This window comes from Phascolarctos cinereus, unplaced genomic scaffold, assembly GCF_003287225.1.
Source record: "Phascolarctos cinereus isolate Bilbo 61053 unplaced genomic scaffold, phaCin_HiC Scaffold_1;HRSCAF=81, whole genome shotgun sequence".
Classification (NCBI taxonomy): Eukaryota; Metazoa; Chordata; class Mammalia; order Diprotodontia; family Phascolarctidae; genus Phascolarctos; species Phascolarctos cinereus.
This window is the reverse complement of record NW_027555514.1, coordinates 248,001,238-248,026,118: the sequence shown is the minus strand read 5'-3', so window position 1 is coordinate 248,026,118 and position 24,881 is coordinate 248,001,238. Positions and strand designations below refer to the sequence as shown.

Genomic DNA, 24,881 nt, shown 5'->3' with positions numbered 1-24,881 from the left:
AGCACAGAGAACTGAGGTACCTCCCAATTAAAGATAATGAAAAGAAAGTTAAAGATGAGCTAAAGCTCAGATCAACACTGGGCCACTAGAAAATGCAGACAGATCCCAGGGATTAATTCAGAGGGCCACACCAGTCAGTTTTGTAGTGACAGCAGCAGCATTCAAATTACAGAGAAGACCTATCCAACCCATTTAAGAGCCCTGGTGTAGTCTGACCCAAACAGAATCCTAAAATGAGACATGAGACTAAAAATATATGAGTAAACAGAAGAAAACACTGAATATAATTAAGAAAACTCTCAGAAGAGAATCACCTCACAACAAATAACCAACAGAAGCTCAGAGGAGAAAAATGGCTTGGCCACAAGGACTACAAGAGTAATTGAAAGAAATAGGGCAGCTAGGTGGTGCAGTAGACTTCTGGAGTCGAGAGGTCCTGAGTTTAAATCTGGCCTCAGACACATGATATTCACTAGCTATGTGACCCTGGGCAAGTCACTTAACCCTGATTGCCAGAAAGAAAGAAAGAAAGAAAGAAACAAACAAACAAACAAAGAAATGAAGCAAAGGATAAAATGAAATGAGAATTTTGAAGGAAATAACTGAAATGAGAATAAAAAGCTTAGAAAAGAAGACAGAAAACTACATCGAAGTAGCAGACTCCTTGAAAAATAAAATGACATACACAGAGTTCAAAGATTCCATGACATAAGGAATATTAGAACAAGTAAAATGATTGAAAAGATTGAAGAAAATATAAGCTATCTGCCCCTTGATGGATCATTGCTCAAGTAGTAACTTGGATGCCATCTAGTTCAATGTATTCATTTTATAGATGAGGAAACCCGTGTACAGACAGGTTAAGTGGATTATCGATGATCACACAGCTAGTAAGTGTTAGGAGTGGGATTTAAATCCATGTCTTCTTGATTCCAAGTCCAATGTTCTATATACCATACTAGTAGAGGACAGATAATTTAAGAGTAATCAAACTCCTAGAAAACTATGGCCAAACAAAAAACTTGTATATCATATCTCAAGAAATCATAAAATAAAACTGTCCAGACATATTAGCAACAAAGGTTAAAGTGAAAATAAAAAGAATTGATCACTACTCTGAAAGGAATTCCAAATATTCCCTAATATGATAGACAAAATCCAGGGCTTCCAAGTTAAAGATAAAATTCTACAAGCACCAAAGAGTATAAATATCAAGCAACAAGTCAGGATCAATCAAGACTTGGCAGCAACTAACTAAAAGGAAAAGATCTTGGAATACAAAGCTATAGAAGGCAAAAGAGTTTGCCAATGGTAAAACTTATCCTGCAAAACTGATTACAATTATATAGGAGAAAAAAATAGGTCTTTAATGGAATAGAGTATTTTTAAGCATTCCTGATTGAAAAAAAAAATGCAGAGCTGAGAGGAAGAATGGAAATGTAAACAAAAGTCAAGAAAAACCTAGAAAGACAAACCCATTTGAGCATTTGGATGAGATGAAACAGTAATCAAGTGTTCACATTCTATTAGGAATAGAATAAATGTATGTCCCTACAAAGCCCTAATGTATTCAAGGGTGAAAGAATGAATTTAATAAGACAAACTTTGGGCCTAAATGTGTTTTTTTTCCTATTTTGCTGGTTTTAAGAGGGGAAAGAAAAAGGAGGGGAAAAAAGAAATAGAGAAGAAATATAGGAGATAGGAAATAAATTTACCACCATGCTTAAATTGTGTACAAGAGAAAAAGAGAATACAGATATGGGTAAATGGGAAGGAGCAGGGAAGTAATCATCTCACTTTTATCTGAACCAAATAATAAGATTTAAAACAAACATACTCAAAATTTTGGTGTAAAAATATACTAATGTACATAGGGAAATGGATAGAGAAAATAGAAATAGAAGAAGGGGATCAGAGGGAGAGCAGAGACAGGGAAGAAATAACCATAAGCAAAACAAACCTTAATTTCAAAGAATTGATCATAAAGGGATGGAAGGATAATGTAAGAGAGAGGTAAAAGTATAAAAACCAGTGGCCAGGGTCTAGACATGATAAAAAGAAGAGGGGCAGAGGAGAAAGAAAAAGAAGTTATAGATTATGGTGTTTATAAAATTCCTTCTTTTTTCCCTCCTTCTTTGTAAAGAGGGATAGAGGAAAAGTATAACAGGCTATTAGGCAGCTAGGAGGTGCAGTGTTTAGGAGTGTAGTACTTGGATTCAGAAAAGACATGAATTATATCTGACCTCAGATACTCACTAGCTATATGACACCGAACAAGTCACTTAATCACTCTCAGCCTCAGTTTCTTTATCTGAAAAATAGGGGTAATAATAGGTAATTATAACTTCACAGAGCTGTTGTGAGGATCAAATAAGTTTGCAAACATTAAAGTGTCACATAAATGCTAGCTATTATTATATGATGATGAGAAATATACTTCCTATCATGAGTAAACATGAATGGGATGAACTCAGCCATAAGAAGGAAAATAACTCAAGAATGAATAAGAAAAGAGAATCCAATATGATGTTGTTTACAAGAAAAATACTTAAAAAATAAAGGTTCACACAGAGTGAAAATAAGGGGCTGGCACAGAATTTATTGTTTCAAGTAAATTTTTAAAATGAAGAATGGCAATCATTCTCTTAAATTCTCTTAAATAAGGCAACAATTGAATGGGGCATGGTAAAAAAAAAAGATAAGAAGAGAAACTACACAACATTCATTACAAAAAAGAAAAAGACAGTCCTAAATAATTGGAATGAAATTAACTGTTCATTGTTGGGCCATGATAATCTAATAAAAATGAGAAGACTATCTAAATTGGTTTACAGATTCATTGTCATATTAATCATACTATCAAAGGGTTGCTTTCTAGAATTTGAAATAATAACAAAATCCTTCTGGGGAAGAAAAATCAAGAAACTTGAAGGAAAAAATGAAAAGAAGGGGTTATCAGTACCAGAATTCAAAATACAATCATCAAAACAATTTCATACTAGTTAAAAATGCAAAAGTTTATCAGTAGAAAAGATTATATACATATGACCTGGAAGCAATCAAATATGGCTGCATGGTAAACCCAAGGATCCTAAGTATTGATGTAAGATCACTATTTGCAGAAAAACTGCTGGGAAAATTAGAAGTTAGTCTGACATAAATTTAGACCAACATTTCATACCATATACAACAACAATTCTCAAAGGAATGTACAAAATAGATATTAAAAAGTCATATCAAAAAAGTAGAGTAGACAAGCAGAGATACTTTTTATAGTTATAAATAAGACAAGAGTTCTTAATCAAACCAAGAGACTTTGAGAGAAATCTGTAAGAGATGAAATAGATAATTTTGATTATACAAAATTGAAAGCTTTTGGCATAAACAAAAGACAATATTAAGATAATTCTCTGTTCAACCAAATAACCAATTATGCCTAGAGGAAAATGATGATGAAGTGTGCTTCTTACCTCTTCCAGGATAGGTGATGGACTCTAGGCGCAAAATGAACTAAACATTTTGAGATAGGACCATTACAAGCCAAATTGGGTTTGTTTGACTATGCTTTTTTTGGAAGGTGAGAGGAGTAAAGGGGTCAGAATAAGAGGTGGCTGTAGTGATGAAAATGAAAAGGAGTATAAAGTATTTGGAAAGATAGCCAAAGAAGGAATCTTACCAAATTCCTTTTATGACACAAAATGGTGCTGATACCCAAACTAGGAAGACCCAAAATGGAGAAAGAAAATTATAGACTAATTTCCCTAATGAATATTGATGCAAAAAAATTTTAAATAAAATACTATCAAAGAGATGACAGCAAAATATCACAAGGATCATACATTATGACCAGGTGGGATTTATACCCAGAATGTGGGGCTGGTTCAATATTAGGAAATCTATTAGCATAATTGACCATATCAAAAACAAAACCAACAGAAATCATACGATTATCTAAATAGATGCAGAAAACATCTTTGATAAAATACAGCACCCATTTCTATTAAAAACACTAGAAAGCATAGGAATAAATGGAGCTTACCTTAAAATAAGTAACATTTATCTAAAACCATCATCAAGCATTATCTGTAATGGGGATAAGTTAGAAGCCTTCTCAATATAATCAGGGGTGTAGCAAGGATGCCCATTATCACCTCTATTGTGTAATGTTTTACTAGAAATGTTAGCTATAGCAATAAGAGAAGAAAAAGAAATTAAAGGAATTAGAATAGCTCGTGAGGAAGCAAAACTATCACTCTTTGCAGATGGTATTGTGTTATACTTAGAAATCCTAGAGAATCAACTAAAAAACTACTTGAAATTACTAACAACTTTAGCAAAGTTACAGGATACAAAATAAACTCACACAAATCATCAACATTTCTATATATTACCCACAAAGTCCAGCAACAAGAAATAGAAAGAGAAATTCCATTTAAAATAACTGTACAATGTAACATATTTGGGAATCTACCTGCCAAGAGAAACCCGGGAACTGAAGAACATAACTATAAAAACACTTTTCACACAAATAAAGTCAGATCTAAACAACTGGAAAAATGTTAATTGCTCATGGGTAGGCTGAACCAATATAATAAAAATGACAATTCTGCCTACACTAATTTACTTATTCAGCACCATACCAATCAAATTATTAAAAAAAAAGTGTTTTATAGAGCCAGAAAAAAATAATAATAAAATTCATCTGGAAGAACAAAAGTTCAAAAATATCAAGGGAAGCAATGGGGAAAAATGAGAAAGAAGGTAGTCTAGCTATATTAGATCTCAAACTATATTATAAAGCAGTAATTATCACAACCTAATACTGGCTAAGAAATAGAGTGGTGGATCAGGGGAAGATATTAGGAACAAATTACATCATAATAAATGACTATAATAATCTAGTTTATGAAAAAACCCAAAGATCCAAGCTTTTGGGACAAAAACTCATTATTTGATTAAAAACCACTGGTAAAACTGTAAAACAGTATGGCAGAAACTAAGGATGGACCAACATCTCACACCATATACCAAAATGAGGTCAAAATGGGTTTATGATTTACACATAAAAGGTGATAACATTAGCAAATTAAGAGAGTGTATGGAATAGTTTATCTATCACATTTATGAATAAGGGAAGAATTTAGTACCAAAGAAGACATAGAGAGCATTCAAAATGTGAAGTAGGTAACTTTTATTATATAAAATTTAAAAATATTTTGCACAAACAAAACCAATGCTACCAAAAATTATAAGAAATATAGAAAACTGGAGGGGGGATTTGCCACTGGTATCTCTGACAAAGGCCTTGTTTCTCAAATATATAAAGAATTGAGTCAAATTTATAAGAATACAAGTCATTCTCCAATTGATAAATGGTCAAAGGATATGAACAGGCTTTTTTCAGACAAAGGAATCAAAGCTATCTATAGTCATATGAAAAAATGCTCTAAATCACTATTGATCAGAGAAATGCAAATTAAAACAAATCTGAGTTACTACCTCACATCTATCAGACTGGCTAATATGACAAATAAGGAAAATGTTGGGTGTTGGAAGGGATATGTAAAAAGGACACTAATGCACTGTTGGTGGAGTTGTGAACTGATTCAACTATTCTGGAGAGCAATTTGGAATTATGCCCAAAAGGCAACCAAACTGTGCATACCTTTGATCCAGCAATACCACTACTAGGTCTATATCACAAGGAAAGCCAAAAAAGGGGAAAGGATCTATTTGTACAAAAATATTCATAGCAGCTCTTTCTGTGGTAGCTAAGAATTGGAAATTGAGGGGATGCCCATCAACTGGGGAATGGCTGAATAAGTTGTAGTATATGATTGTAATGAATATTATTGTGTTATAAGAAATGACATGTACAATGATTTCAGAAAAACCTGGAAAGACTTACATGAACTGATGCAAAGTGAACAGACAGGAGAACACTGTACACAGTAACAGCAATATTGTATGATGAAGAACTATGAATGACAACTTTTCTCAGCAGTATAATGATCCAAGGCAATCCCAAAGGACTAATGATGAAGCATACTTATCCCCCTCCAGAGAAAGAACTGATACTAATTGAATACAGATTGAGGCATGCTATTTTTTTTTACTTTCTTTCATTTTTTCTTTTGAGTATTTTTGTACAAAATGAATAATAGGGAAATGTTTTACATAATTGCACATGTATAACCTATATCTGCTTACCATCAGGGAGGGCAGAGGAAGGGAAGGAGAGATAGATTTTGGAACTCAAAGCTTTAAATAAAAGTATTATTTTTTAAATGAAAAGGCAGATGAGAAAAAAAGAGCATCAATTAACTATTTAGAAATACACAGAGGAGTCCAGAAGGGAGTTCAGAGGAGGACATGGACAAGCAGGGCAATGTTAGTACTATCACATTTAGTTCAATGTATATTAAGGCAAACACACTATGCAACAGATTCACAGTTTTATTTAACATCCGAATTTCTGGGCTTTCTTTTTGTAGGGAAAGTTTACTTTTCATAATGATCTTCTAGCTAATAATTTTTAAAAGTTATTTTCAGTAATTAGGCATTCTATAAGCATAAGGGAATTTAATTTTTCCCCACCTTCCCAAAACAGCCGTGAGTAAATTACACATTTGAATTACCAGAAGGGATCCTAATGTTTTTACTCTAAAGATTTGGGAAGGTCCATGCCTCATACAAAATGCAACAATTATAATCATTTATGGGTATCTAGAAGTGTCTAGTTTAGCCCTAATGATATTTGTTGCATTATGCTCTTAATTCCAACTCTGTTCCCTTATTGTTAATCCGTTTAAATGTTAAATGCTCTCACATCCTATTGTTATGCTATTGCTTTAATCTAATTTCTTAAATAAGACATTTGCAAAGTACATATGATTTTCTTGTGTTAGCTATGGATTTTGGGGGGATAGGAGGGAGAATCACCCATGAAAGTGATTTCATGGGCATTGAGAACTCCTGATATTGAAGCTCCTTCCAGCAATGTAATTCATTAACTCCTTAGTAATCTGTGGTCTTGGAGAGTTGTTTGGAACAATGAAACATCACGACTTGCCAAGGGTCACACAGCTGGTGTATGACAGGAGCAGAACTTGAACTTGGGTCTTCCCCGTTCTGAGGTACTGCCTCTATGATATAGGTACAGTTGAACGAGATTGGGAATGTATGTTTTTCCCTGACAAAACAGAATCTATGACATAGGATATAAGTTTCATTGGGGAGGTAGTTTTATATTTCATTTTTTATTCTCGTATACCCGACACCTACAATTTTGCTTAAGAAATGCTTATTGGTTGTTTGATCTGTGGGTGGTGATCTCTCTAAATTCCTCAAGATCTTTGGATTCTGAATACTTGGGATCAAATCTGATATCCATCACTACCTATGTGAGCTTGGGCAATGTACTTAACCCGTTCTGACCTCAGCTTCCTCTCCTCTAAAATAAGGAAGCTGGGCTCCATGGTCTCTAATATCCCTCCCAGCTTGAAATCTATGATTATGATTTGACAACTTGATCATTTCATGAGATCCAGACAAAAAAAAAAGAATAAAACCAGAAACCATTCGTGGGTGTGATGCAGCATCCAGTCAAACAAATTTTTGGTGGCACTTATTAATTTAATGTTTAATTAATTGGATTTTTAAGGTTTAAATGGGATTTGTTCCACTTGCTAACTCAGATGGATGGATGTTGCTTCTGAGAAAAAGATTTGACCTCATCATTGCCTTATTGTTTTGGGGAAAGTCTTTAACATTTTTGTTTTCAGTGGTATCAATCTTACAGAAAATAGAAGCCAATCTACAAAATGCCCATTAGATTTGGGTTTGTTCTCTTTTAAGTGGACTGCAGTTTCTACACTCTGAAAATGTAACCATGTCTATTTTAACTTTACCTGTGGGTGTTTAAGTCAAACAATAATTAATAACGCAGCATGCGGGTGGAAACAAATGTTCCTCAGAGACTGACTACACTACATACTTTCATATTTATTTCTTCAAGGAAAAAAATTAATAACTTCTTCCTCCCCTGCCCCTTACTTCCAGAAATGGAGATTTAATTTCAGAGAATTCTAGAGCAATGGTATCAAATGGAAATAGAAATAGATCCCTGTGGGAAGTATATTGACTTAGAAAAAAATAAATGGGCATTATCTATGTTGTATTTTTATTTATCTTGTGAAAAATTTCTTAATTTCTTTTTAATCTGCTTTATGTCTTAGGCTGTACTTGGGAGAGAGCAGGATTTTGACCCTTTGGTATATGAAACACCATGCTAACAGCTGGGGGAGATAAAAAAAATAGATAAGATGCACAGAACCTGCCCTCACAGAGCTTACAGTCTAGTAGCTGTAAAGGAACAAATGCAAGTAACTATAATGCCCAACATCACACAAATGCTTTAGGTTACAAAAAAATGTGCTGTGTGAATGGGAATGTCTCTATTGACCAATGACTTCAGGGCAGACTTCATGAAGGATGTGGCAAATAAGCTGAAATTTCAAGGGCAGGAAGACATTGAATAAACAAAGATAGGGAGCATGGTCAGGCATAGGTAACACATAAGCAGAGGTAGGAGAGCACAGGGCACTCTTGGGGTGACACAGAGGAGAATATTCTGATTAGAACATAAAATGCATATAAGGGTGCAGGACTTTGAATGCTCAGCTAAGTAGTTTATGATTAACTTGGGAGCCGCAACAGCTATTTTAACAAAACAATGACATGATAAAATCTACATATAGCTAAAGATATTCTAGAACTGGTGTGAAAAATTAATTACAGGGAGGAGAACACAGGGGAAGGTTAGACAAGCTTTTACTAATCCACCCTTTTGCTGGTCACCTAACTCTCAAAGTATAGACAACTTTTTTTCAAGCTCTCTGTCAAAAACGGGAAGGAGGAGGTTGGCAAGGCAGCTAGATGGAGTTAAAAGGCCAAAGAGAGGATCTGAGCACTTTACTGGCAGATGAGAAGGAGTTACTGGAGTAGAAGAGGTTGAAGATGCAGGAGGGAGCAGGACATCCCTGAAGAAAGATCTGTAGAGGATAGGAGGAAATGGGATGATGGCATAGGTTAAAGAATTACGCAAAGGGATATGTGTAATGACCAGGAGAAAGGAGCCAAGGAGTAAGTGCATCGTAAGTTTATCAGTGATATCCAATGGACCGTGCAAGTAAAGGCAGGATCCAGGTAACCACAAGAATATAGAATGGAAAGCTATGACTGTCATAACTGCTATTTTGATACGCTCATGGGGGTGGGGAACCTATGGCCTTACGGCTACACGTGGCCCTTTAGGTCTTCAACTGCAACCCTTTGACTGAATCCAAACTTCACAGAACAAATTCCCTTAATAAAAGGGTTTGTTCTGTAAAACTTGGACTCGGTCAAAAGGCTGCACCCAAGAACCTAGAAGTCCACATGTGGCCTGGAGGTCTCAGGTTCCCCACTTCTTCATGGTCTGGAGAGACAGTCTGGTAGAGTGGAGAGTCAGAGGAGCCAAATCCTACTACCTCTGAAGCTTACTGCATACGTGCTCTTTGGCAAATTACCTAACCTATCTGGGGTTCGGTGTCCTCATGTGTCAAATGAGGGGCTTGGACTGTGTTGTAGTATCAGAAAGAAAATTTCAGAAATAGGCACTGATCAACAGAATTTTAACTTGCAGTGCAAGGGAGATTCTACAGCGAGACATTATATCTCTGAATACAAACTCTTTTCTTTCTACAGGGCTTTTTTTTTACAGACAAAGAACAAAATCAGAAATAATGTTTTTGATCTATTCAGAGTGGAAGCATTAACAAGGTACAGGAGTATGTGAGAGTACAGAAAAACAACCTTACAGTTAAGAAACTTCACAGTTATAAAGATGCAAATGATATGTGGTAAAGACTATTAACCACAGCAAGACATCTGAAGAAATGGAATACAGGTGATACATATGTAACATGGGCAGATACAGATGTAATTTGGCTTGATACATATATTACTTGGCCTGATACAGACATCATTTAGCCTGACACATATGGAACTTGGCCTAATATATGTATTAACTTGGCCTGATACACATGTAACTTGGGCCACTCGTGACATATGTGTTATAAAACTAATTTCTTTCCACAATGCAGTAAAATATCTACTATAAGGTAGATTTATGACCTAGTTCATAGTAATTCTGAATGACTCACGCTTGTGTCCCCAAGTCGAGATCATAGGCTTCTGATAATCAGATGGGGCTGAGCTCCCAGCACCTACACTAGGATATGTTTCTCCTTCTTATGTTTGGTCCCATTGTACCCCCATGCTGTAAACAAAGGGACATATGGCAAACCCAAGGAAAGTGTGGACCACAGTGTTGATGAGAGATAATATTAAATCCAGCAATCTTTACCAGGGTACATTTAATAAAACCATAAAAAGAAGGAAGGTGGAACAGGATAGGGCCTGTCCAGTGTTCCTCTAGGATTGTTTCTGTTCCTGCTGCTGGGTGAGCAAATATGTGCAATAAAATACACACAGTACCACACACCTTTCAGCTTGTCCAATGAGATGGAGATCATCTCTCATGTCTTTCTGAAGGAAACTGCAGGCATTACAGGCCCCTGTTGACCTGAGAGGACCCCCACCTTTCCTTCTCTCCTCATTCTCATCTAAAGTTTCACACTACCCACTAGAGCCATGCACGAAAAACTCCACTCCCCATGCCCGTCCCCTACCATTTCAGAGGGATGATTTTCCCAACTTGAAAGAGCTACAAATTGCATAGTGCTTTGTGGCCAGCCAGCCCTTTGCCAGGGCTTGTTACACATAGACAATTAACTGCTACAAAGAAATATCTGTTGAAAAAAGATAAAAGGTACAAGATGTTTCTTCAGGCACACTATACAGAATTGCTGCAATAATTTCAAACCAAGATAGATTCATTTAGGCTCATAGTTACACTCAATTTCTACTAGGTGGCCTCTGAGGCCCCTTCCAGCTTATACTATAATTTCTGAGGCTCATTTGAGCAAAGAGGGCCCCAAATACCTCTGCTCTAATAGAAACTACCTTTTATATTTTCATTAATCCAATTCAATCCAATAAGTATTAATTATCAATCATCTACAATACATAAGGCTTCGTGCTGGGGCTCAGTATAAACAAACACAGACATTCCCTACCATCAAGGACTTGATGTTCTAGGGAGGGGGAGAGAAGACAGGGATGAAATGGGTATATAAATATAAAATGAATGTGAAATTAATTAAACTATACCTGAAAATGATCATGGTATCTATATTTGAAAATTTTCATGGAGAGGGGAGAGCATCACCTCCCCATTTTTTATATGTCTCTAATTGTTAAGAAGTTTTGCCTTTATATTGACCCATTGCCCCAGAAATACTCTATAGTCTAGCCTCTCTTCCTCATTTTAGCCTTCCAAAACCTAAGGACTGTGTGTACTTCCCAGCCACCCCTGCCAAGTCTGATGTTCTATAGCCTAACAACCCTAGTTGTTCTTGCTTCCAGAGACCTCCTTCCTAGCTGCTTTGATCACCCTGCTCCTAGCCTAAGCCTCTCTGTTTGGCCTGGTTGGTCTCCTGGCCACCTTCATAATCCGCTTCTCTATACATGACACTGCTCCGTAATGACATGGTGTTGGACCACCAGATTGTCAACTAGCACTTTCCACCCATGCCCCTTTTCTTCCCTACTTATCTTACAGTATAGTACAGCATACTAGCCTTGGAATTAGAACCCAGGTTCAAATCTTGTCTCTTATACTTGCTGACCTGTAGGCCTTTGCTCAAATCACATACCCCCCCAGGCCTTAGTTTCCCCAACTCTACAGTGAGAGTGTTAGACTAAATGGCCTCAGGAGCTGGTCCTTTTTTCTTTTCTTTCTGTCTGCTGCCTCTTTCTTACTTCCTTACCCTTACTCCCCAAACATCAGCTTTTTTATATTCTCTCATGCTCTTCCTATCCACTAGCAATACTGTAAGAAGGAAACACACAGCCAAGTTTCCTTTCCTTTGGTTTAATAATGCACCTTATGCATATCTAGATGTCTTTCCTAACTCCAAATATTAAGGCCTACCTGGAATCTTATGGGGGATGAAGGCAGATTTGGGTGAGGTTGCACTTGGAAAGTCAAGCCAATTATGAGAAAATACTGAATTGCAAACAGCATCAAGCTCTTCAGCCCGCAGCTACAGTCAGAAATCTCAGCAAAGCCCACACTGTGGGGCAGAAGGTAGGAGCCACTGCTGTGTCCTCTCAGCCACAATAGCATACAAATGCCAGTGACAGAATTAGCATCATCAATCACTCAGGACAGCATCAACTTTTTTTTTTCCATCTGAGGCTGGCAACTACTTGGTTGTAAGTTTAACATAGTTTAACTCTATGGCAATTATCCATAATTAGATTGTTAATATTTAATGGAAATAATTCTCAGAGGACTACGATTAACACCAGTATGGAAGTCAAGCCTCATCTCCTTCCAGGCCACATTTACCACACTGTCAACAATTGATAAGCACCACTCGAAAGTACTTCTAGTTAGTACACCAATCACATGTGGATATTCCCAAATGATTCATGAATCCCAGGAAAGCCAAGGCTTCAAGTAGGCATAAAGTCTCTTATTTGAAGGTCAGTGTGGATTAATTTAGGAAGCCAAAGGCATGAAAGACCATCCAATGCTTTCTAAAATTCTCTTGTGCAGAGGAAATTCCAATTAAGCACCAATGTATCTGGGATACCTTTGGAATCAGTAACCAGAGGAAAATTCCCCCAGTGGCATTATCTCTGTCTTCTTCACAGAGTACAACAAAAACAAAAACAAAAACCCCTCAGAATGCCCAAGTTGGAAGAGACCTCAGAGGTATCTGTTCCAATCTATACCTGAACAGGAATCCCTTGTATATCATCCCTGAGCAGTGTCCATCCAATCTCCCCTTGAAGACCTATAGTGAGAGGAAAATGACTACTTCTTGGCTAGCTCAAACTATTAAAAAGTTGTTTCCCCCCCCAATATCAAAATGAAATCTGTTTTGTTCTGTTTTGTTTTTAGCTTATACCCATGGCTCCTAGTATTTCTCACTGGGGCCGAGAAGATAATGTCTATTTAACTTCATATGGCAGCCCATAAAATACTTCAAAAGTGACTGTGTCCCTTTAAAGCTCAGGCTTTTTTGGACCACCCCACACATTTCTCTCAAATTCAAGCACTCCATACTGTTCCACTCACCCTCTTTGTAACTTAGACCAAAACTTCTGGGAGGTTATCACCCCTCCTCATTACAGAGATCACAAATCTATATATTAATGTAGCCTGAAATTTCATTGATTTTTCTCACTGTTGTATCTCTCAGTTGACTTGCATTGAGCTTACGATCCACTCAGATACCATTTCATTCATTTTTTGCACTGTTGTGTTGCTCAGTTGACTCGTATGGAGCTTACAATCCACTCAGATCTAATTTCATTCATTTTTCTCACTGCTGTGTCACAAGTTGACTTGTGCTGCATTTCCAACTCACTCAGATCTTTAGATCTTCTTCACATTTCTATTTTTTAGTGGAATTTCAAGTGTCAGCAAGTTATCACAGTGCCAGGCACTGTCCTTAATGTGCTTAATAAATGCTAGTTGATTTGACTTGTGCAGTTGATTTTTATGGGTATGGAATCATGCAAAGACATTCAGGGGATAAAATCCCTCAAAAATGAAATTTCTCCATCAGTCAATCACTTATTATGTGCCAGGCATATTCATAGCCACTGAGGATTCAAATAGAAAGATGAGATAACCCCTGTCCTCAAGTAGCTTATATTATATCAGCAGAAGTAATACATGACCATGGAAGCATATTGAAAATGCATACAAAATAAATGCAAGGTTAATTAAATAAAATGAAGACACTAGCATCTGGAGGGAAATGGGATCAGAGAAGACTTTGGAAGAAGGTAGCCATTGAACTGAAGGTTGAAGGAAACAAGGTATGCTAAGAGCAGGAACTAAGGAGAGAGGGAATCCTAGGCATGGGAGACATCCTTGTAAAGGCACGGAAGGTGGGAGATAGAGTATCATATATCCATAGCAGCAAAAACCTTGAGAGCATGCACATGTGACTTGTTCATCTGCCCATAAGGTTAGATTATGTTGTACTATACATGGGATTTCTCTATAGCACCCTTCCATCTCCCCTGGAATTGAAACCCCATTCCTTCAAATAGAGTCCAAATTTAGACCTCGAAGCTGCTCAAGCTGCTAAAACCACCCCACAATGACACTTTAGGAATACTTGCTCTACCTGATCACTGTGATGTGCTCCAGCCTTAATCCTTCACCATCTCCCCTCTGAAAATGTCTGTCATTTCTTTAAGTTAGTTGAAAGAAAAATTAATGCCGAAGTACTGATAATGCCTTAGTATGTTATTTTCACTATTATGAACTTAACAAACACCAACAAATATAACCACTTCCCCATACAAAGAAAAATAGGGGAAAATGACTACATATGAAACCATGCCTGGAATATACACTCTCCATAGCTAAAGCTCTTAGAATCTGTATCTTCCTTCAATGCTCAGCTTTTCTATCACCTAAGAAAGCCTTCTCTGATTTTCCCTAGTCATTGATGCCCTTTCTCTCCTCAGATTTTCATAAGTTTCTTTATCCCATTATATGCTTTATCCCTAAATGTACTGTCATCCCCTTTGAGGGTCAGGGACACTTTTCATTTCTGACTCTGCGCGTCCTCCTACAGCTCCTTGGCTCACAGGAGACATTCACTAAGTATTTCTTGAATCAAGTTGAGTTAAAACAGAAAGTCTAAATGTTCCACATTTTCAGGTTTCCAACCTAGTGCTATTCATAGCATCTTTTCTCTCATTCCATTGTTCATTCAAAATATTTCTCTCACAGATATCCAACGCCTGTTTCACACCTAGAAACTGTGTGCCTGAATGATGAAGTTCCCAATGACTGTGCCTTTATAGTCTGAGCACATTTTAGTCAATGGAGGAGAGAAATGGCCCATTTCTCTTAACTTATGTTTGTCTTTTTTCTTCCTTTTAGGTCATTGAGAGGAAAATACTTGGATCCAGTGGTCTGGCCATCATGTAGAGTTGGAGCTGCGCTTCAGGGTTATAGCATCTGATGAAAGTCAAAGAGAGCACCAATAATCATGCCTGTCAAGAAAGAAGCTAAGAAGAAGTGGTGTAAATTCTTTACCAAGGCAACTCTATACCTTCTTTCTCTGGGCCTGACCCCCTGCCAATCATGTGCACTTTACACGCACAGCCCTTCCATTGATAGCCCTGGGAGTTCTCTATGTGTAAAAATGAAGGCTTCTCCACATGCTGCTGGCTCCATCTGCAGACTTTAATACTCTAAGGAGAAAAAAAAAAGTCTGTGGCTTTTAAATACCTTCTTAGGGTCAGGGATGGAGTGAGTCTTTGGCTTCAAGCTTTTCCAGAGATTAACACACCCCTTATTAGTCTATAGATCAAACTGCATCAGTTCAAGGATTTTGCCACTTAAGACAAACCCTCCTCATCAACATTAACATCCTCATGCCCTATACTATATACATATTGCAGAGTTGTTTGAATTGGACTTCCAGTTTATAACAAACGCAAAACTTTTTTTCTGAAAAAAAAATAGCAGTTATTCTACTATATTTATACTGTATTCAGGTTGTAGAAGCAATTGGCTTTTTACTCTTGGTGTTTCCATGAATTTTATTATGCATTAATTAATAGAATGGGGCAATTTTAGGTCACCTTTTGCTTTCTTAGCAGCAAGGGTAGAGAACTCTAGTACTGTATTTTTAAACTTAGGTATTGCTTGTAACTACTATTCTGAAATCTAACTGAATATAATGTATATTTAATTCCATAAGATATATATTGTCAGATTGTATTTGTTACAGATTTATGGTCTTTTCTTACTATATATATTCAAAATCTGGTAAGAGAATACTACAAAAAAAAAACCCAGCTTCATTGAACAGTAAACACATGATAGATATAACCCAGCTTTCTGTATTCTTAAGTTTTATATTTTATGGTTAACAAACTCTGGAGAAACGTAAAGTGTTTCTATCCGCACTGTCATCCTGTCTTAGAGGTCTATTTGCTATCAAAACTTAGACCTTTACAAACCAAATTATAATGTATGTAAGTAGATATATACAAGTAATATATGTTATACAAAGCCTCAATGGTTATCTTCCCAAAGATTGTTAGGTGTATGTTGCTGTGATTAGAAGACTGAAAATAATGATTATTTCTCTTAAAAATTAGGAACAAGAAACAATGGATTTATATGCTCCAAAGTTTAAATAGATAGATACTAATTTTTCCTTGGGACAAAAGGACTCCAAATTCTATGCATATCTTTGTGTATTTGCATAGACAGTGAAGAATATTTCAGTAAGGAATATTTACCCAGATAATGATTAGCTACAAAATAACAATTCAAAAGGACACCTAAGAACAGTACTGACTTGACTGAGAAAAAGAGGGGAGCTCTACAATGGATTTTCCTTGACCAGGCAGAAAAGGAAAGATGATTATTTAAACAATTGGACAACTTCCATGAGAAAGTTTATTAACCAAAGTGAGATATGTTCAGTAAAAACTTTTTAATTAACTAAGAAACATGAAACAACCATTGCACACTCTACTTGTTCTCAGAAAATGGAGCTATTGTGCGTGATGACAGTTTTCAACTACCCTTCTAAGTCTTAGCAATTGATTTCCAATTATAATAGCTGGTTAGGGTTTGGCATCTTCAACAGTGATAATTAACAACAGAGAGCACAAGCCCACCGAAAGGCAGGAAGTCTGAAGAGCAGACCATCAGCCATTTTGACAGTGCCATGCTGAGGTAGCTAAATGCCAAATTCTTGAAACCCATTCTCTCTGAACTTGAAAGGACTGAAATACAAATCCCCGATTGCTACACCATGCAGCTAGCAGAAAGGAAAAGAGAGAAAGAGTACGGTGCGAGGAAATTCTTGGATGATATTTGCTAAGCTTGCAAAAGGTAGTTTTTACTTTTTAAACACGCTATAAACAGAAAAAAACGTTTTAACACAACTGAGTGTGATTGTCCTTTATGAAAGTCATTGGTCTTTTACAAGGGAGAAAGTGGTTTCTTCAATGCATTTATAAGTTTCAACATTCAATATATCAAACTAATTCAGAAAACAGGATGTCTTTACTTGACTACAAATGTTATCTGAAAATTAAAATCACTGTGTGATTTTACATGAATGCAATTGTTATTTTGTGTGTTGTTAAAGAAAGATTTTCCTAAATCAAATGCCAATTGTGTATGCATTTGAAATATGGTACAACAGTATCAGATAGTGCAACAGCAACTGAATCATAGACACAGAGCTGAATAGGACCCTGGAGATCATCGAGTCTAACTCCTTTGTTTTGCAAGTGAGGAAACTGAGGTGGAGACAGGGGCAGTGACTTACACATGGTCACCTATAATCTTTAAAGAAGCCTGGTACATTTTACTTTTATTCAGTTACTTAAATATCGGTAATAAATACATGCCTAATTGTGCACTATAATGAATCGCTGCTAAATCTCTATCATGTCTCCTGAAAAATCATCCTAGGAAGACTAGAATGTATCTTCACATGTGTATTACTCACTGATCTTTAGCAAATAGAACTACTTTCAAGAGTTGTCAGAAGTACAATTTCTCCTCAATTACTTGGTTTCTCTGCCAAAGTAATGGCCGAAGTTGGATATTCTGGTGCTATGTTTAGCTCTTTTAAACCTTATATAGGGAGAAGGGGATTTTGCTATTCCAAATTGTATCAATGCTATGATTAACAATACTATTTCATTTGAGTAATCTAAGATGATATTATAAAGACATGGGTTAATGCTCAAATCAACCAGGATTACATCTTGAATTATAAATGAACTAAGGAATAGACACTGTTAAAGTAATACGGCCCTCTATCAATAACAGTAGTAACACTGGACTCCTTTTCAACAGGTTCATGACACTTGGCATTTCATGGCTTGGTCCCCTTAATTACAAGGTTATGATGTAAGCTACAAGAAACAATCTAAGCTTTTCAATGGAGTATTTTTATTTTTATTTTGTTGCTTTTTCAAAGAGACTCACTGGAAAAGAGATAATAAGCTTAAATTACAATTGTCTTTAGAAAGAATAACAGACTTTTGAGCTTCCTCAATCATATAATCAATAAGAACCTCTCTAGTTACATGAATCACCACTATCTTTTAAGACAATTCTAAGACCCAAATGCAAAATTTAGTATTTACAGGCTTTTTATGGATTTAGGTCTCTCTCTTGGAATGCAGAGGGATTATGCCAATTTTCAAATCCAGTTTTCAACCATGACACATTAAATTGATTCTATCTTTTTTATGGTGATGTGGATTTAGAGAGGACTGAGTTTAAATGCTGCCTCTAATTCTTACTACCTGTATAACCTTTGGGAAGACACTTAAATACCCTGTGCCTCATTTTCCTTTTCTGTAAAATGAGAAGATTGGACTACATGGCTTTTGACCTCACTTGAAGCTCCAGATATATGATCCTATGATATATGATTAATTTGTTCAACTGTGTCTTTATGGTACCTGCACATTCAAATGCTTATGCTATTCTGAAGATACAAAGTTATTTAATGTATGGATAATAGACTGACTTTCTTTTTTACCTTTTAATCTAGATATTTAATTGTGCCCATGAATGGGACCAGTCCTAGGAGAAATTACAAATAAGAGACTTGTCTTCTGCAGATCAAGAGGAGAGCTCAGATCATTCCCAGGCTAACCTCATTCCCTTCCCCCTGGGTAAGCTAGAGTGGTTCTAGGCAGATGTGAGATACAAATTTGCCTTAGGACAGTAGCCCATTTGGTTCAATAGTTCCTAGATAAACATTGACATTTCTCTGTAGTGGCTGTGCGGATGAGGTTGAAATCCATGCCAGCTTAGGGATTATCTACATGGAGAAAATCATAAATGCTTGAATATTCTCCACCCCTCCACAAAAATTAATAATAAATATACAAGGTGCTGCAAAAGTCTTAGTGCATTTTTAAAGCTTAGCAGCTTTAAAAAACCACTAAGACTTTTGGCACACCCATTATAATTTTTCTATTCATCAGCTCTAAACATTGCAGAGCTTGTACCGATGGGTTAACTGTTCCTTCTGAATTCCATCACAACAAAATGATAAATGATAATTAGATAACACTGATAGTAGCTCACATTTCTCTAGCCTGTTAAGTCTTCCGAAGCACTTTCTTTATAATTTCCCTTGGGGTGAAAATATATTTATTATTCCTGCTTGGCACATAGAAAACAAGATTCAGAAAGGTTAAGTTACTCATAGTCATATAAATACTAAGTGTTGGAAAGAAAATTCAAATTGAGCTCTCTCCTATGTGGTTCAATGGAATAAGCACTGAGTCCAGAGTCAGAGCATCTGGGTTCAAATCATGGTTTTACCACTAGCTACCCATGCAATCTTGGACAAGTCACTTAATCTTTTTGGGTCTCAGTTTCCTGAGGTGATATCTCTAAGATCCCTTTCAGGTCTGAACCTATGATTCTATATTCCAAGACCAATATCCTATCCACTATGCCACTCAACTTCTTTTCAGAAGTACTTGTCAAATAAAATTATTAGGAATGAGTTAAAAGAGTACTTAGAAGAGTTTGATTTCATTCAGATTAGCCACAAAATTTGAAGAGGCTTGCATGAGCCATTTAAGTTAATAGATCAGTTTTGGAAAGCTAAGTGAGATAAGGTTGAACCTTCAAGAAATGGGGATTCTCTTGATCCTGAAATTTTCTCAGTGTTTGGCACTAGTAAGCTACAAAAAAGGATTTGATTTACACATGTTATTATTTTTTTTAATTTAGTCCATTCTTTTAAAGTCAGGTAAAAAGAAATCCCTTTAGCAAAAATACTTACATCAGTAGTAATAACACCACTGGTTTTTACAACACACTTTTTTATTCACCTCTCCCTCCCTCTGCTCTCAAGTAATTCAATACTCACCAAAAGCTATTTCCTGATTGTACCCCGCTCTCTGTTTGATTCCCTCGTGTTGTTCTCAGACTTGGTTTATACCAAGAAGAAATTCATTATGTTGTTTAGTTAGTGATTCCCCAAGGCCCTGCTGGGTTCACCTGAGATCTCATACGAGTCCTCTCACTTCTTACCCAGGGAACCATGGAAAGCTGTTGAGTATTCCCTCCAAAGGTATACATGAGCTCAATTATCCAAGTGGGTATAAGAACTCGATTTTTACAATTTTTATCTTGCCACTGGATTTCACCAATTCTGAAAGAGAGAATGAGGCTGAAGACTTCATGCAACTCTGCCTCACTCAAATCCAAATCATGTGCAAGTCAAGACATCGACCCCATGACATCATTGGTCCTCTTCAAAAGCAAAGCATAAACAATACTGCAATAATATCCCAGCAGGAGAGATCACCTAGTACCATTATCCCTAATTTCCCTAACTAGTTGAAATAATGTATGTAGGGGAAATTATTTGAAAAGCATAAAGTGTGCTAGAAATTCAAGGTATTATTTTAACATTCAATATTTAACAGAGAAGTTCAATAAAGCAATCAGTAGTACAAAACATAATTGTAACTCAAGTCTTGCAGTTGTGTGTCTTATGAGAGGGAGTATGCGCAAAGAAAAGAGTGCTGAATGTGGAGTCACAGTACCTGAGTTCAACTTCTGGCTTGGCCAGACATCCCACTTGCGTAATGTTGAGCAACTTAAGTAGCTTCTCTGGGTGTCAGTTTCCTCATCTGTAAAATGATAGATTTGGACTGGATCAGAAGTATCAAACATGCAGGCTGCAATATGATTAGTAGTACTTCTGAGCATAGCCTAAACAAATTTAAGTATAACTTGGAAATATTTTTAAAAATATATCTACAATTTATTGTCTCCCATTTCTATGTGTTTGCTACCACAAACTAGATGACCTTGGAGGTCCTTTCCAATTCTAGATCTGTGATCCTGTATTAGGCTATATTGCTTCCCATGAAAAAAATACTTCAGATGCATGTATAAAAGCGTGGGATCCAGAAAACTTTCTGATATGTAAGTGTTTTAATGCCTTTTCAATATTGTTTCTTGGGGAAAAAAACACTGTGTCTACTTGGTGCTACAACATATGGAAGAATTCAGTCCTTGCTACAAAGGGCTTATTCTAGAAATACAGTGTGGGGTAAAACCCAATGGTACTTTAGGTTTACAGGATATAATGTGACATTTGTAATGTTGTCCTGCCATTTCATGCCCATCATGTATCTCAAAAATTTTCATTTTTATGAACTGCAAAATGTGGTGCAGTGTTTCAACTTGACCAAAGTGGTATCATTCTGCTGGGAAGTATAAAATACTAGACATACAACTGAGAGTGGTGTCTTTATTATCAAAAAGTGGCTTCAAATTACTTTGGGAGCTGAATTTAATGGAATTATCTGGTATCAAAGGTCCCTGGATTTTAAGTTCAGCTGAGCTTATTAATGCAAAGTCTTGGTTACTCATACCTCCCTCAGCACTTGCCTTTATGACTTCCCGCACATCTCGAATTCACATACTCTCTAATACTCTCCAGCAGAGCTATTATCTCAATAATATGGTAATCCCTCAATGTTGCAGCTTGAGATCCTGCAATACCTCCTCTGTATGCTTCTTGTATAAGTCCCCCTATAAATCTATAATGGGAAGTCCATTCAACACTGAAAGGGTTTTCCATTTATTCTCCTGCTATCTGAATACCAATGAAGCACACAGTGTTCAGTGTTGAACCTTACTCTTGCTGTAAGACAAGCCAATCTTTTTTTCTGCTCCTAGATTTTTCTAAGTCTACACTGATCCTCCTGCATAATTAATCATTTGTACTATGTTGCACCATTCTGCCCACATTGCCCTTAGTGTGATCTTCAACTTCATTTCTTTGGAGACTACGCAATTATTCCATCTCTTATAGCCATTTATCACCAGAAGAATATTGGTATTAAAACTATTGGCCTTTGTTTCATGGGCAAACTCAGGGTCACTAAAATAGCTACAATTTTCCAAAAGCAATTCAGCCTGCTCTCCTATTGCTGTTCAATTTTTGGCCCAGCTCCACTGCCTATTTCACAGTGACTATATAGGATATATGAACTGATGGACCATCTCTGTGGGTTCTTTATCCAGCTGCATATTGTGATCTGGGCAATAAGCTTTCTTTATGTACTTTCCCCCCCTCATGTGGATTGTTAGGTCAAAGTAGTTTGAGTAATTAGGTATCTCACTTAGGGCTTGATTAATCAGCAAGATGTCGTCTGCAAGGGAGAGCATCTGGAAGACCTCACAACGTGAAAGGAATCTCTATTTGCATGCTGTGCTGCAGCCCTCTCCCCACCACCACCATATTCACATACCTAATCACACTTATTTTCATTGTGATTTAGTACCTCCTCCCTGCTTCATCACTATGTCCAATGCCAAAAAAGATCAGCAAATTTATTTTTTAACTTGCATGTAAATATTTAGCAGCATGAAAAAGCATCTCCATTTTGAAAGTAATACACTTTAAATTATTTCAGTACCTATGCAATTAAAAATTCATTTGCTAGTTTTAGTTCATTCCTCTGTACTTTAAAAATCCACAACACTCCATTTGAAATGGTCACAGTTCTACCAACACATGTGATGTATTACTTTGATTCTTAATGGATATTTGACACCATCGGTATGTATATTCCTACCACTATTATAGACTACAACCCATCCATTCCTTCTTATCTTATGGATAGGATTTAATAAATACTGTATTATGGGATTGGACCCACATACTTAAAGCCCTCTTCTGATTCTTTTGGTATAAAGGTACCTAGGTTGTAAACAGGTTATCGTTCAACCATTTCTCAGTCTCCCTACTTTGCTTGTCTGCCTCCATTTTTACTTTTTGCCTTTTTTTCTTTTCTTTTTTTTTTTTTGGTGAGGTGATTGGGGTTAAGTGACTTGCCCAAGGTCACACAGTTAGTAATTGTTAAGTGTCTGAGGCTGGATTTGAACTCAGGTCCTCCTGACTACAAGGCCAGAGCTTTATTCGCTGCACCACCTAGCTTCTCCCACCTCCATTTTTAGTAACTTATATATTTTATGCCTTTTCTTCCATGTATCATGGAATATACCATAGCTTCTTTACAACCACTGTCTCTCATCTACCCTTGGAATAATTTACTGTTTGGATTCTTCTAAGATCATGGGATTCTGTGATTATACTGGTATTAAAGAGATGGACTTTTAATAAATATTTCTTAAAAGAAATAAAAACTATTAACCATATAGAAAATTGCTCCAAAACACTAATAAGTGAAATTTAAATCAAATGAAGTTTCACCTCACAGCTAGCTAATTGTGTTAAAATTAAAAATGATGGATACAGCTTTAGATGAGATGTGAAAATAGGCAAATTCACGGGCTGCTGGTGAATCTGCCTGGAAAGCAATTTGGAATTATGATTAGAAAGTTAACAAAATATCTACAACCTTTAATAAAGAGATGCCACTATTAGGCATATATGTGTGTGTGTGTGTGTATATATGTATGTGTATGTGTATGTATGTATGTGTGTGTGTATATGTATATATGTATATATATATATATACATATATATATATATATATAAATATGTATATATCCATCCTAAGGAGATCAGAGATAATGAAGTATAGAATATGTCACAATATTTACAGCAACTTTTTTTTGTAGTAGCAAAAATCTGGAAATAGAGTTCCTCACCTTTTGGAGACTGGCTAAACAAATTGTGGCACGTGAATGTGATGGAATATTACTGTGCTAAAAGAAATGGTAATATAAAAAAATAGGGAATCATGGGAAGAGTTATATGAATTGAAGCAAACTGAAGTAAGAACCAGGAAAAATACACACAATGACTTCAACAACAATAATAGAACAATAGTAACAGCAAGAAAAAATCTAAACCAAACTCTGTAATTATGAGAGTACACCTCCCTTATTTGCAGAGTTGGGGGCATATAAATATGAAATGCTACATGTACTGCCAGAATAAATAGAAGTGTATTTAATTTACTAAGCTGAATTTATTTTCTCTTTTTTTTAATCTTTGTTATAAAAGGTGGCTTTCTGGGTGAGGAGAGAGGAAGAGCTACACCAGGAAATGAAGGTGTTGTGAAAAAAAAAGCAATATCAACAAAATTAATTTTTTAAAAAAGAAAAAAATGGGTTTTGGTAGTATCATTGGAAACGTTGGATATTTTCCCAAATATTTTTTTATCTTAGCTCTACTTGGGCCCAGTTCATTGTTCCTTTGCAGCTTATGTCCAAGATATATACAGACAGGATCATAGGAGCCTAGGTGTAGAGCACAAAGTATTTAAGGTGCAATCTAGTGCAATCCTCTCATTTTACAGATGAGGAAACTGAGGCCCAGAGAGATTAAAGTGACTTGCCCATGATCCCATAATGGTAGGCATCAGGCAGAATTTGAACCCAAATTCTGTGACTTTGCAGCTAGTATTCCTCTCCACTCTTCCACTTACTCAGTGGACTTTCTATCTGGCTACATGTCAAAAGCTGGACAAAATACACGCTTCATCCAGTCTTTCTCTGTGTAGATGGTGAAACCAATCTCTTTAACAATTATGGATTTTACAGAGTTTGTGAAGTGTTGAAAGGCTCAGTGCAATTGATAGATCACATGTGACTAAGAACATTTAGTAAAATTTGCCATTAATACAAAAATCCTTCAGATTAGGCCCTGCTTAGTATATTCTTCATGACCATGGTAATACCA

At 36.2% G+C, this 24,881-nt stretch overlaps 1 protein-coding gene across 1 annotated transcript in view; it reads left to right on the top strand.

Moving 5' to 3' along the window:
• The window catches only part of LIN7A (lin-7 cell polarity scaffold A), a 189,995-nt gene extending 169,564 nt beyond the window's left edge, over nt 1-20,431 (top strand). Inside the window, exon 6 of the mRNA XM_020993472.2 lies at nt 15,083-20,431. The gene's annotated coding sequence lies outside the window, so the exon portion shown is untranslated. The remainder of the gene's footprint in view (nt 1-15,082) is intronic.
• The last annotated feature ends 4,450 nt before the right edge of the window (nt 20,432-24,881 follow it).